Source organism: Micromys minutus (assembly GCF_963924665.1).
Source record: "Micromys minutus genome assembly, chromosome: 13".
Classification (NCBI taxonomy): domain Eukaryota; kingdom Metazoa; phylum Chordata; class Mammalia; order Rodentia; family Muridae; genus Micromys; species Micromys minutus.
The window spans coordinates 23,753,531-23,765,493 of NC_137982.1; the positions used below are offsets into that span (position 1 = coordinate 23,753,531).

An 11,963-nucleotide genomic window follows, 5' to 3' on the forward strand; every position below is an offset into this window, starting at 1 on the left:
AAACCCTACAACTGCTTTCATTTGTCCAGGAACAAGCTTATTTGTTTGGCACTCTCAGTGATATGGCTCCTGGATTACCCACCCCTTCTCCATAGATGTACAACGAACGCAAAGACTTTTTTTTCATACAAAATGTTTTTCCTACCCAGCTATCCACTGCAATCACTCTTTACAAGAAACCTTGCATTTTTTTGTTCTATACCAAACAACCTACATACTAAGATTTAATATCTTAAGGTTCAAGAAAACACAATATATGGGTAAATGAAATGACAAAGACAACCCAGGAATTCAGTAAAAAGAAATACATATTAAAGAGAGCAAAAGTTTAAATTGAGATGGTACTGAAAAATTTAATAACCAAGTAGAAATCTCAGGGAAAGTCTTTCTAGTAGAACAGAACAGGAAAAACACAGCATATCATAATTTAAGACTTGTCAATTCAGGTAAAGAAAACGAGGGGATTGAGGAGTAGTGACATTATACAAGAACAGTAAAACAGTATAAAAATATCTTAAATTACAAAGATAAAAGAAAAGAACTCAAAAATCAGACTAAATCAGGTCTACAATCAAACAAAAAAGATTATAGATAAATTCCCCCAAATTAAGGAAAAATATACAGACACAAGAAGTATACAGAACACCAAATAACGCTAGAATAGGGGTCGCTATGGCGTTATGGTTAAAACATTAAATAAACAGAACAAGGACGGGGTACTGAAACAATAAGAAACAAACAAATCAAAACAACCACAAGTTAACTATGATGGAAATATACCACAATAATCACTGATTTATCAATGGAAACCTTTAAAGCCAGAAGCAAAGTCTGTGGATGTCATCCTATAATACTGTACACACCAAAACTACCTAAAATAATTCAAATAGAAAGAAAAAGCTTTCAAATGATTTTCAACTAAAATAATTCATATCCTAAGTCCAATTAAGCAACTGTAGGTTGTTGCCAAAATTTAAGTCTTACTGGACACTTAGGGATAGTGTGTAAGTCTTAGCACCTGTGCTAATATTACTGCTATCCTGCGCAGAAAGTCACTCCCTGTGCCAATGAATTCAAGCCTCTTCTCATTTTCTTTTATCAGAATCAGGGTTGTCTGGTCTTATGCTAGGGTCCTTGATCCATTTGGGGTTGAGTTGTGTGCGTGTTGATAAATATGGATCTATTTTCATTATTCTCCACTTAGCCATTATGTTTGTTTGACCAGCAGATATGCTGTGTTTTCTCCAACTTGGTATTATTCCAGTGTTGTACTTTTACATTCTTTGTCAAAAATAAGTTGTCCATAGTTGTATGTACTTATATGTGGGTGTTAAATTTTACTCCATTGGTCAGTGTGTCTGCTTTCATGCCAATACCACAATGTTTATACTATGTGAAATCTGTGATGATGACACCTTCATCTTCTTAAAATTCAGGACTGTTTTGACATCCTGTTTGTAGGAGTGTGTATGCGCTTCCATATTAGGCAGAAAATTGTTAATTCAATTTCTGTAAAGAATTGTGTTGTAGTTTTGATGAGGATTGTGTTGAATCTATAGATGGCTTTGGGTAGAATGGCAATTTCCACTATTATACTCTTTAAACAATCTATGAGTATGAAGATCCTTTGATCTTCTGGTGTCTTTCTTCTTCAATTTCTTTCATCAGTCAGTTCTCATTAAACAAGTCTTTCACATGCTTGGTTAAAATTTCTTAACTGTGCGGATAGTATTCCCAAAAGCCAAAGACCATCTAATGAAAACCTCAATAGCAGACAGTGCCATCTAGGAGATTTCCCAAAACAAACAAGAGGCAGAAGGTCCTAATGAAGAAACAGAGGCCAGCGACCTCTAAGCTTAAACTGACTTGAATAACTTCTCCCTGGGAACTAGCATTCATAATAGCAGAAGGTGCCATGAAAGCTTCCAAAAGAGGGAACAGCTAACAGTTCTACCCAGCTATGACACCTATGAACTGTGTCAATGACCAGTATGGCCCAATAGTACTACAAGTGCAGTAGTGTCACACATATTTTGGTGGTAACTATTTAACCAGTTCTCTAACCAGACTTAAGACTCACCCAACAAAAGGGAAACCATGCCTGGTACTAGAAACCTAGTAACTACTCAGAAATACTGAAATCAGTTATTAGAGGAGAATATATAATTACTAATTTAATAAACCAGCTGTCTTAGTTACGGTTTCCACTGCTGAAAAGAAATACCATGAGGAAGGCAACCCTTGTAAGGAACAACATTTAATTGGGGATGGCTTACAGGTTGAGAGGTTTAGTCCATTATTATCAAGATAGGAGCATGGCAGCATCCATGGAGGCATGGATGGCACAGGTGGAGCTGAGAATTCTACATCTTGATCTGACTGCATCCAGCAAAGTGTCTTCCAAGCAGAAAGATCTCAAAGTCCCTTCACCCCTTCCCCCCAAACACACAATGACATACTTCCAACAAGGCCACACCTCCTAACAGTGCCACTCCTTGGCCAGGTTTATTCAAACAACCACACCAGCAAAATCCCTAACAATCTAAACACTTGTTTTTATTACCAAAGATAAGCACAGTTTGCACACCTCATTAAGAAACATTTGCAGTTCTGCTCTGTCTTGCTGCTGGGATGCCTGAATGCTGACATGAAGGTGAAAAGCAGTCTAAGATCAGGGTTTGATTCTGTGTTTCTCCTGATGAAAACAGTGGGAGCTGGGATGGGTGTTGTGCTTCTCAAACATAAATACAAGTAACATTTTATAGGCTCAATAGGCCATATTTAGAAACATACATGTATGCACTAATAATTTGTGAAAAAAACAATAAAAGCTATAAATTTGAAGGAGTACTGGAAAAGGTTTAAGGGAGGCTTTGCTGGGAGAAATGTAATAAAATTATAATCTTAATAAAAAAAACAAAAAAGAAAATGCTGAATACAATAAAAACAACTATTAGTGCAAGGTAAACAATTTTTTCTTACATGAAGAAGCACTGGCAGATATTTAGGATCTGAATGTAATAGAGCAGGAGCAGAAACTGGATTAAAGATGGCTTCAGCTGACTGCTGAATGCTTGCAGTGTAAAGAGGTTAGCTAGGCATGGTGGTTCACACCTTACTTCCAGCATTAGGAAGGCTGAACTTGAGAATAGCCTGGTCTACAGAGCGAGTTCCATGACAGCCAGAGCTATTTAAAAACCGTCTTAAAAAATACCAAACCAAACCAAACCAACCAAACAACCAATTTAACAACAACAGCAACAACAACAACAAAATCTTTCAAAAAACCAAGACTTAGGAAAGTCCAAACACTTTCCTAAGCTTATCTGCAGGAATTCTAATTTATCATTCAGAAAAACCACCTTTCTGTGGTAGCTGAATTCTCTGGGAGTAAAATATTCATAGGATATGTTGCAGTTCTTAACAAGACTTGTCTTCAGAAGAAGTACTTTAACAGTATTTAACTAGGACTTTATCAGAGAGCTAATGATTGACAGGAAGAAAAAAAAAAAAAACAGCTTCAGTAGCTTCTACTATGTAGTCCTGGGACAAACACAAAACTTGAGATCTAATAATAGGAATACAGAACGTTTCCCTACCTGGACACATTTATGTAGGTTCCTATACCAGCTTAAGAGCTTATTTAAGAAACCCTGAGCAAAACCTTATATAGGAACAATAAAGATAAACAAAACAAAACAAAACAAACAAAAAACAAAACAAAACAAAAAAACCCTTTTAGCTTTTGGACCTGTTTTTCAGCAAGCAGTAAGTACATCCTAAGTCTGAACTAGATAAATAACCCATACCAAGTTTTGTGAGGAACCAAATGTAATCCATTAGTATTAAAGAAGGAAATATCATATTCTCATAAACAAGTGCACAAAAAAATCTATTTAACAAAATACAACACTGATTCTTGATTTAAAAAATATAGCAAACTAGGATGAGAATATTTTTCAGCATTATAAATAATATTAAGAAAAAATATCTAGAGCTAGTATGGTTGTTGAATATGCTTGGCCCAGGGAGGGAGTGGCCTTGTTGGGAGAGGTGTGTCACTAGGGCTTTGAGACCCTTCTCCTAGTTGTCTGGAAGACATCTCCTAGAGGCCTTCAGATCAAGATGTAGAACTCCTAGAAACAGGGGAAGGGGGAAAGAGGATAAGAGAGGGAGAACTGGGAAAATGGACGACATTCGAAATGTAAATATATACCCTATCTAATTAAAAAAGAAAAAGGAAGAAAGATGGCTTGTGGCTTGCAGCTGGCTGAAAACAGCAGTAGAACCTGCTAACAGCATGACCGAGCCCAGGACAAATGAATATCTGTGCTGCCTTCACGGCATTCTCCTAGGGTGTTCTGGGATGTAAAATTCCTCACTGTTATTTTATAACCTCTGCAACAGCACTCTCCAGTAGAAATGTCATATACATAGTCTAAAAATTTCTAGTGGCCATATGACTTTTAGTAATATAGGCTAATTAAATGAAATATGACCTAAAAATCTTTACTTTATTATGTAATATACAAAAAATTGACATGTATTATAGTCTTTTTTTGTTTTATTTTAAACTATACTTCCAAGTTCCAAGTGTAATTTTTAACTTGAGCACACTTTATCCATGTGTTTAGTGGTCTGTTTAAAGCCAGTCTGATGTATCTACAGAGACCCTTTCATGGTGACTATTTTTATATGAGTTTCTTTGTATACCTACTTGATTATTTTTTTGTAGCAGAATCAAAACAATGTTTGCAATAAAAAGGGAAGTATTCCTGTTATGATTTCTACCCTATCATCAATTACACATTTTGAAAAATAAAAACTGATCTATATATATCTATATCTACATATCTACCTATCTACCTACCTATCTATCTATCTATCTATCTATCTATCTATCTATCTATCTATCTATAGAGAGCACTCTCGCAATACTGTGGTTGTTGAATATGCTTGGCTATCTATCTATCTATCTATCTATCTATCTATCTATCTATAGAGAGAGCACTCTCGCAATACTGTGGTTGTTGAATATGCTTGGCTATCTATCTATCTATCTATCTATCTATCTATCTATCTATCTATCTATCTATCTATAGAGAGAGCACTCTCGCAATACTGTGGTTGTTGAATATGCTTGGCTGGCTATCTATCTATCTATCTATCTATCTATCTATCTATCTATCTATCTATCTATCTATCTATCTATCTAGAGAGAGCACTCTCGAAATACTATGGTTGTTGAATATGCTTGGCCCAGGGAGTGGCACTACTATGAGGAGTGTTACTGTTAGTATGGGCTTTCAGACCCTCCTTCTAGCTGTCTAGAAGACAGTCTTCTCCTAGAGGCCTTCAGATCAAGATAGAACTCTCAAGATGGCATACTCCTGCCTTGATGATAATGGACTGAACTCTCCACCTGTAAGCCAGCCCCAATTAAGTGTTGTCCTTAATAAGAGTTGCCTTGGTCATGGTGTCTGTTCACAGCAGTAAAACCCTAGCAAAGATTGCTATTTATTTTTAATGTAAAATGCAAGAGCCTCCATCACTTCTAATCAAATAGTATAAGAAATCTTATAAAATGTTAGGTAAGAAAAGTCAAAGACATGTATGACAGGAAAAAAATAGTCTTATTTCACAGATATGACTGCATAAAAATCCTTAAATATCACTTAATACCTATTATGTTGTTTGTTGAGTAAAAAATATACAATGCTTATTGCTTTCCTATAGCAAACCTGATTTCCAAATTAAAATACTATCACATTTGAACATGTCAAGTACATATGTAAACACACACACACACACACGCACACACAGAATCTAGGTAAAAATAAAGTGCATTTTGTAATAAGCCACCCATGTGAGAGATACAACTCCTTGGGCTTGGTGCTTCTGATCTAACTAAGTATGAAAAGAAAGCTGAACCCTAGCATCATTGCATTATTGATTCACTGGTCCTTGCTTCTGACAGTGGATGTAGTAATGTGACTTCTCAAATCACTGCTGCTGAGACTTTCTTGTCATAATAGACTAGAACCTGAAGCTGAGTTTATGTGCTTTTGTTAGACTATTTTATAACAGCAATAAGAAACTTATGGTTGTATTTATTTTATTTCAGATTGATGACTCATTTGGAACTCCCAAATTCAAGTTATTTCCTACATAAATACCTGAATAGCTGTGATTAAAGCTACATGCTACCATATCCACTTATAAATCTTATTAGTAACCATAGAAACTTAGAAGCAATATTTCTTGGATAGAATGGATAAACTGGTACAGTCCTACAATTAGTTCTATGCTAGAAAGCTAAGAAGCCACAAAAAGACAGGAATAAACTTTAGATAGCTATTCCTACGTGAAAGAAGAACATATGTTCAACTTTATAGATGACAAAAGAGGGAAAACTTCAGAAACACTGACAGCATGTAAATGGTTGTCAAATATCTAAGGAAAGGTAATAGGGGACAGTCACAGATTTTTTCCATGACAGCATACATAATGACATCTCTCATATAATACAAAGTCAATTTCATTGTCCACTCTAAACTTAAACTAATACAAATTACTAAGGCATGAGTTCATACAGAAACTAGGTCAACAGGAGAGAAGATTGGACAGTGTTTGTAAGCATGGATGTAGGAACTTACTCTGTTTAAAACTGAATGTTTAACTTACCTTATATGTCAGTTTAATACCAAAGTCAAATTTGCCTCTATGGTACAAGAAGATATTAAAGCTACAAAATATTTTTAAACACTTTGTTTTTGTTATAATGCAACAACCCCAAAGGTAAAAGTCATGACTTACTGTGGTAGTGCAAGTTTTAGTTTTTAGAATCTAAGCCAAGAGATTCATGGTAAATTTAAGGCCAGCAGAGGTGACACAGGAAGTCCTAAAACAGCATGGGACTACATAGGAAAATCTTGTCTCAAAACCAACAAAAAAGCAAAACACACAAACAAAATAAGATGTACTTCTACACGGTTTATATTTAAACTACTGCACTACTTCATGCTTCAGGGGAGGCTAAAATATTCTGGCCTTTACTTGGCACTTTGCTCAGGAAGGTATGATACTGCATCAGGTGGCTGTCAGTTTCCTGTCTTCGAACATTTTTCAGTTATTTTAGCTAATTCTTCTAATATTAAATGTCAAGTAACACTTTTTCAATTTTAGGAATTATTATTAAGGATGATGTAGATTTAGTTTCTTAATACAAATATCCTAACCTTTTATATATCTAGAAGACATCAGTTTATGGTAACAAAAATGTATGAATTATAGTGTAATGTACCAATAAAATTAGAGCTTGACAGCACAAGAAAAAAAAAGGGTGAAATACAATATATAATCTGCTTAAAAATACTAAAAAGCCAAACTAATTTTATATTTTTACTGACATAGGTGGTTAAGAATGTTAAAAGAAAAACCAAAAAGCCAGATCACGCCTATTCTCTTACTGATAATGCCTTACTTTTGATAGATAGCTGCCAAGTATTTCTGTAATTTCAAAGTATCACTGTCCAGTCCTAATCAACTGCTACTTGCCACACACAAAAAAATGTCTTTCAAATCAACAACAAAAAGAATATATAAGGTTTAAAGTTATGCTTAGGGCAAACTGGACAGATTATCTTGCTGAAGCCAAAACACAGATACATGAACACACTTGACAATAAAAGAAAAAAAGCAATCTGAAATTGCATGTCCAGATCTAGAAAGAGGAAAGTCAGGAATGAGCTCCATTCCAGACATTTCTGCCTAATAAAAAGGATGAGTCAATTGAGGCTTTGCTGGATCATGGTACAACACCACAGCTCAAGGCCCACAAAAAGTGGGTACTTAAAAATTATCCAACTTAATTGAGAAACTAAGGGCAACCTAATCAGGATAAGGAAAAATGGCAAGATTTCAACATGTTTTTAAGTCCTACAAAATGTTATGTCTATAGTGAGAAATTTCAAGGTGTCGATATGATAAGGTCTTTTATGACTGATAGCAACCCTAGCAATCTTTCCTAGGAAAGTGTGATTTCTCAAAAACACCACAATCCCATACCTCGTATATTCCTAATTTCCCAAAGGAAATAACTGCTAACTCACCTGAGAAATAAGTACATATCATAAATTAGCAGAAACACACCAAAAAAAAAAATTTAGAACCCTGAATTCTTGTCAAAGACAACAAACTATGAATACATGTCAATGACAGTGAAGGTTTTAATTTTCAGGGGGCGAGTACAAACAGTTCTTTCTATGTTTAACAAAGACAATGATATACCAATACCAAAATCCAGAAGGACACTAAAGCATGACCAAGAAATTCCACCTTCCCCTCAAAAGAGTAAAAAAGCAGACAAACCATAGCTAACAAAGTAGTTTTTAAAAAGCGATTCTCTTTAAGTGCACCAGGAATTACAGGAATTAGAATTAGCTCTAATTTCTGCAAATTAGTAGCAAGTCAAAAAAAAAAAAAGTGGAATGTTATCTTCTTCAAAGTGTTGAAAAATAACCACAAAGCTGTGAGAAACCATAAGTCCTCGGAACTAAAGGCAAAACATGGGCTTTGGAGCAAAGAAATAAGAGAACTAATTAAATTTGTTAAGTGACTTCTGCAGACTATCCTAAGCAAAAAGACAAGTTAAAAATGCAGGACATTAATCAAAGAAAGTGGCCAAGATGTAAAAACATTTATGTCAATATTTATAGTTAAGAACACTGCTGTCCAACAAAAATGTAAATCCTAAGGAATTTAACATTTTCTAGTATATTTAATAAAGCAAAACAAAGCAAAAGTAGGCTGGAGAGATGGCTCAGGTTTTAAGAGCACTGACTGCTCTTCCAGAGGTCCTGAGTTCAATTCCCAGCAACCACATGGTGGCTCACAACCATCTGTAATGAGATATGATGCCCTCTTCTGGTGTGTCTACAGTGTACTGAATATATGATAAATAAATAAATCTTAAAAAAAAAGCAAAAGTAGTTAACATTTTAACAAACAAATATAATGAGAAGCTGAGGTATTTCATACACTTTTAAAATATAAAACAAAACAACAAAGCACTTAAAAAAAAACTCACTGTAAGTCATAGTACCTACAACACACATTTCAAGTGCCCTAAAGACACGTGGGATTGGTGGCAGTTGCACTGTCTAGCACAAGTTGAAAACCTATGTCCTGGAGTTAAAGCTAAATATAAAATTCAAGAAACAATAACCACATATAAATTAAGACAGTTCACATACTATCCAGAAAGAAAGTAATACTCCAAGAACAGATTATCTATCTTCCACAATGCTAGAGATCCTTATGGAAAACAGCAAAATAGAAAACAACCCCCGTCCCACAAACAAAAAACTACACAAAAGACTTAAAAAGGATGATTTAAAAGACAATTTTTGAATGAATAAATCCAAATAGCTAGTAAGTTTCTGAAAGCAGACTAAGTATCCTCAGTACAGAACTTTACACAACACAGTGCAAACTATAAAACTACATTCACCAGATGGGCAATATTAAAAGATAACCGTTGGTGAGAGTAAGTTACAAGTAAGGATCTATCACACCTGAGTCCGGGTGTAAAACGGCACACCAGTTTTAAAGTTTGGTGAAACTGAAGGCAGCCATATACAACTCGGAAAAATACATAGCTATGTTCACATGAAAATTTTATGTAGATATTCAGATCGTTATTATGTAGCTATGTAGATAATTTATTAGTTAAAAAAATGAACACAAGGCAAAGTTCATTAAGACTAATGGTGGCTAAGTTTAAAAAAAAGTGCTTATACCTTAGAAACTTACACTACAACAAAAAAATATAAATTACAGCAAAATATATTAATAGGGTCAAATTTCAGCGGAGTATAAAGATTTCCTGAATGCTCTACCTTCACAGGATATGTGAGCTACCTAGAAATAGATTAAAAATGTAAATTAATACTTGTTTAGAAATGCTGTCATACATTTCTACTAAAAGAAAAGCAGTGAATTTCAAGAGTCAAGGCAGTATTAAAGCGGCACAGGAGGATGAATGGTCTGGAAGTGGTGGCCTGTGCTTGCCACTTACTACTCGTGGTTACAGGTCTTGTCGCAGTTCATTACATCCGTGTTTTGTGTACTTTTCCACACATTTAGGCCCTGACACAAAACTGGACTTAAGAGTTTTAACTAGGCCATAATAGCTTTCTTGCTACATAGGTTTTTTTTTTGTTTGTTTGTTTGTTTTGTTTTTTCCTATAACAAGATTGAGATTTGGTTTTCTAATAAAACTTTTGGGCACTGGAATTTTTTTTTCAGTCCATCTGACGCAACTCCCTCCCCTGCAGTAAGAAAAGATAAGCCCAGGCAATGGATACATTAAATAGCGTACCGCATAGACTTGCACCAAATAAAATTTGAAAAACGTGTAACCTTGACTGAATCCTACTGAACTAAAATAGTTAGAACGAAGGGTAAATTTGAAGATCTTAGATTTTTTTTAAAAAATTAGGTTACTTGGATTATAAAAGACGAAGTAATAATCCTCCATAGTATGTTCACAAAAACCAACTAAAAAACTAACGAAGAATGTAAACGTGGAAAAACAAACATTATTTCACTATTAAAAAGCTTTCTTTTACTCCAGAAGAAAATGTCAAGGTTTTCCTTTAATGACAAAACTCAGTACGAAGGACCACACAATCCCAGACACCTTCAAACATTCCAGTCTTTTTGTTTGTAGCATTAAGGCAGAGCATGCAGGGAGCCTACACTCAAACCTTTCCTGCCCATTCCTTGCCTACAGCTTCTCCAAAATCCCAAGGAAACAGAAAAAGTAAGGAAGGCAGGATGCGAACACAGCCAATATGAAATATGAGCAAAGTACCGTAGAAAGTGACCGAAATTCACACATCTGGTTTGGTTTGTCCAAACAGGTCGCACGCTCTAAAGCAGGCAGTGCTTCTCTGCAGAGAAGCCGGTCTCTCCACACTGGCCAATGATGCTCCTCACCCACAAGCCTTCGGTAACCGGTCTCTGCAGAACTCTGCACGGCCCAGGACTTCGTCCCACAGCATCGCCGGGAAGCCAAGAGCCAGGCATAGGCCGCCTACCTTAGGCCTATTGGGCCTACACAAGCCTCCCACTCTCCTCAGACTGAAATCTCAGCATTGTCCACCCGCCAGTGGCCACTGAGGCCCTGGCCTTGTCTATGAGACCAGCCTTACCTCTCGCAGTAAAGCCTGCTTAAATCGGCCAAAGCGGGCCGCCAGCGGCTGTGAGAACCCAGGATGTTCACCGCCTTCAAAGCTGGTTCACCTGCTGCAGCCAAGCGCACACAGCAACTCCCAGCATGCACTGCGCTCGCCCGGCCTCTGCGGGGCCCCGCCCCGCCCCAACACGTGACCTCCTTTCGCCTCGGTCCACGCCTACTTCCGTCCCTCCACTTTCCCTAAGGAGGGAGGAGGCAGCTGAGGGTGTTAAAGAGTAGCGACTTCCTCCCTCTTCCCGCCCCCGCCCCTCTACCCCCTGCTACAATGTCTTCCGGGTCGACAGCGCCTTGGAGCCTTCTGGGAAAACATCTCATTTCCTCCCCTCCCCCCCTCCTGCCTTCAACCAACCAGCCTCCCGTCAGAAAGGGACATGCGCAGTGAGTGCCTCCCGTCTCTTCTACCCGAGCCCCCCCTCCCCCCCAAGCAGAGAGACCCCAGCAGCAGCAGCAGCTGATGATGAAGAGAGAGGCAGTGGCAGAGGGGGGGCACCTTTTATTTCTATTTTTAAAGGGACAGGACACTAATTTTACCCCACTTCAACCTTGAATTGAGGGGGGTGGGGGGAAGACGGCTGAGTTCCTCCCCCACCCTCCAGCTCTGAGCCCTGAGTGGGGGATTGAGCCTGAGAGAGGAGAGGAGTTTCTTCTTCTTAGAAAACCCCCATCCACGACTCCTACCCCCTCAGCCCTCTACTCGCCTGCT

At 37.1% G+C, this 11,963-nt stretch overlaps 1 protein-coding gene across 4 annotated transcripts in view; it reads right to left on the bottom strand.

Annotated features, from left to right (window-relative positions):
* ORC4 (origin recognition complex subunit 4) overlaps positions 1-11,339 on the bottom strand; it is a 38,292-nt gene extending 26,953 nt beyond the window's left edge. For all 4 annotated transcript variants that reach the window (XR_013975307.1, XR_013975308.1, XR_013975309.1 and 1 more), the window contains exon 1: positions 11,217-11,339. The gene's annotated coding sequence lies outside the window, so the exon portion shown is untranslated. The remainder of the gene's footprint in view (positions 1-11,216) is intronic.
* Positions 11,340-11,963: the final 624 nt, after the last annotated feature.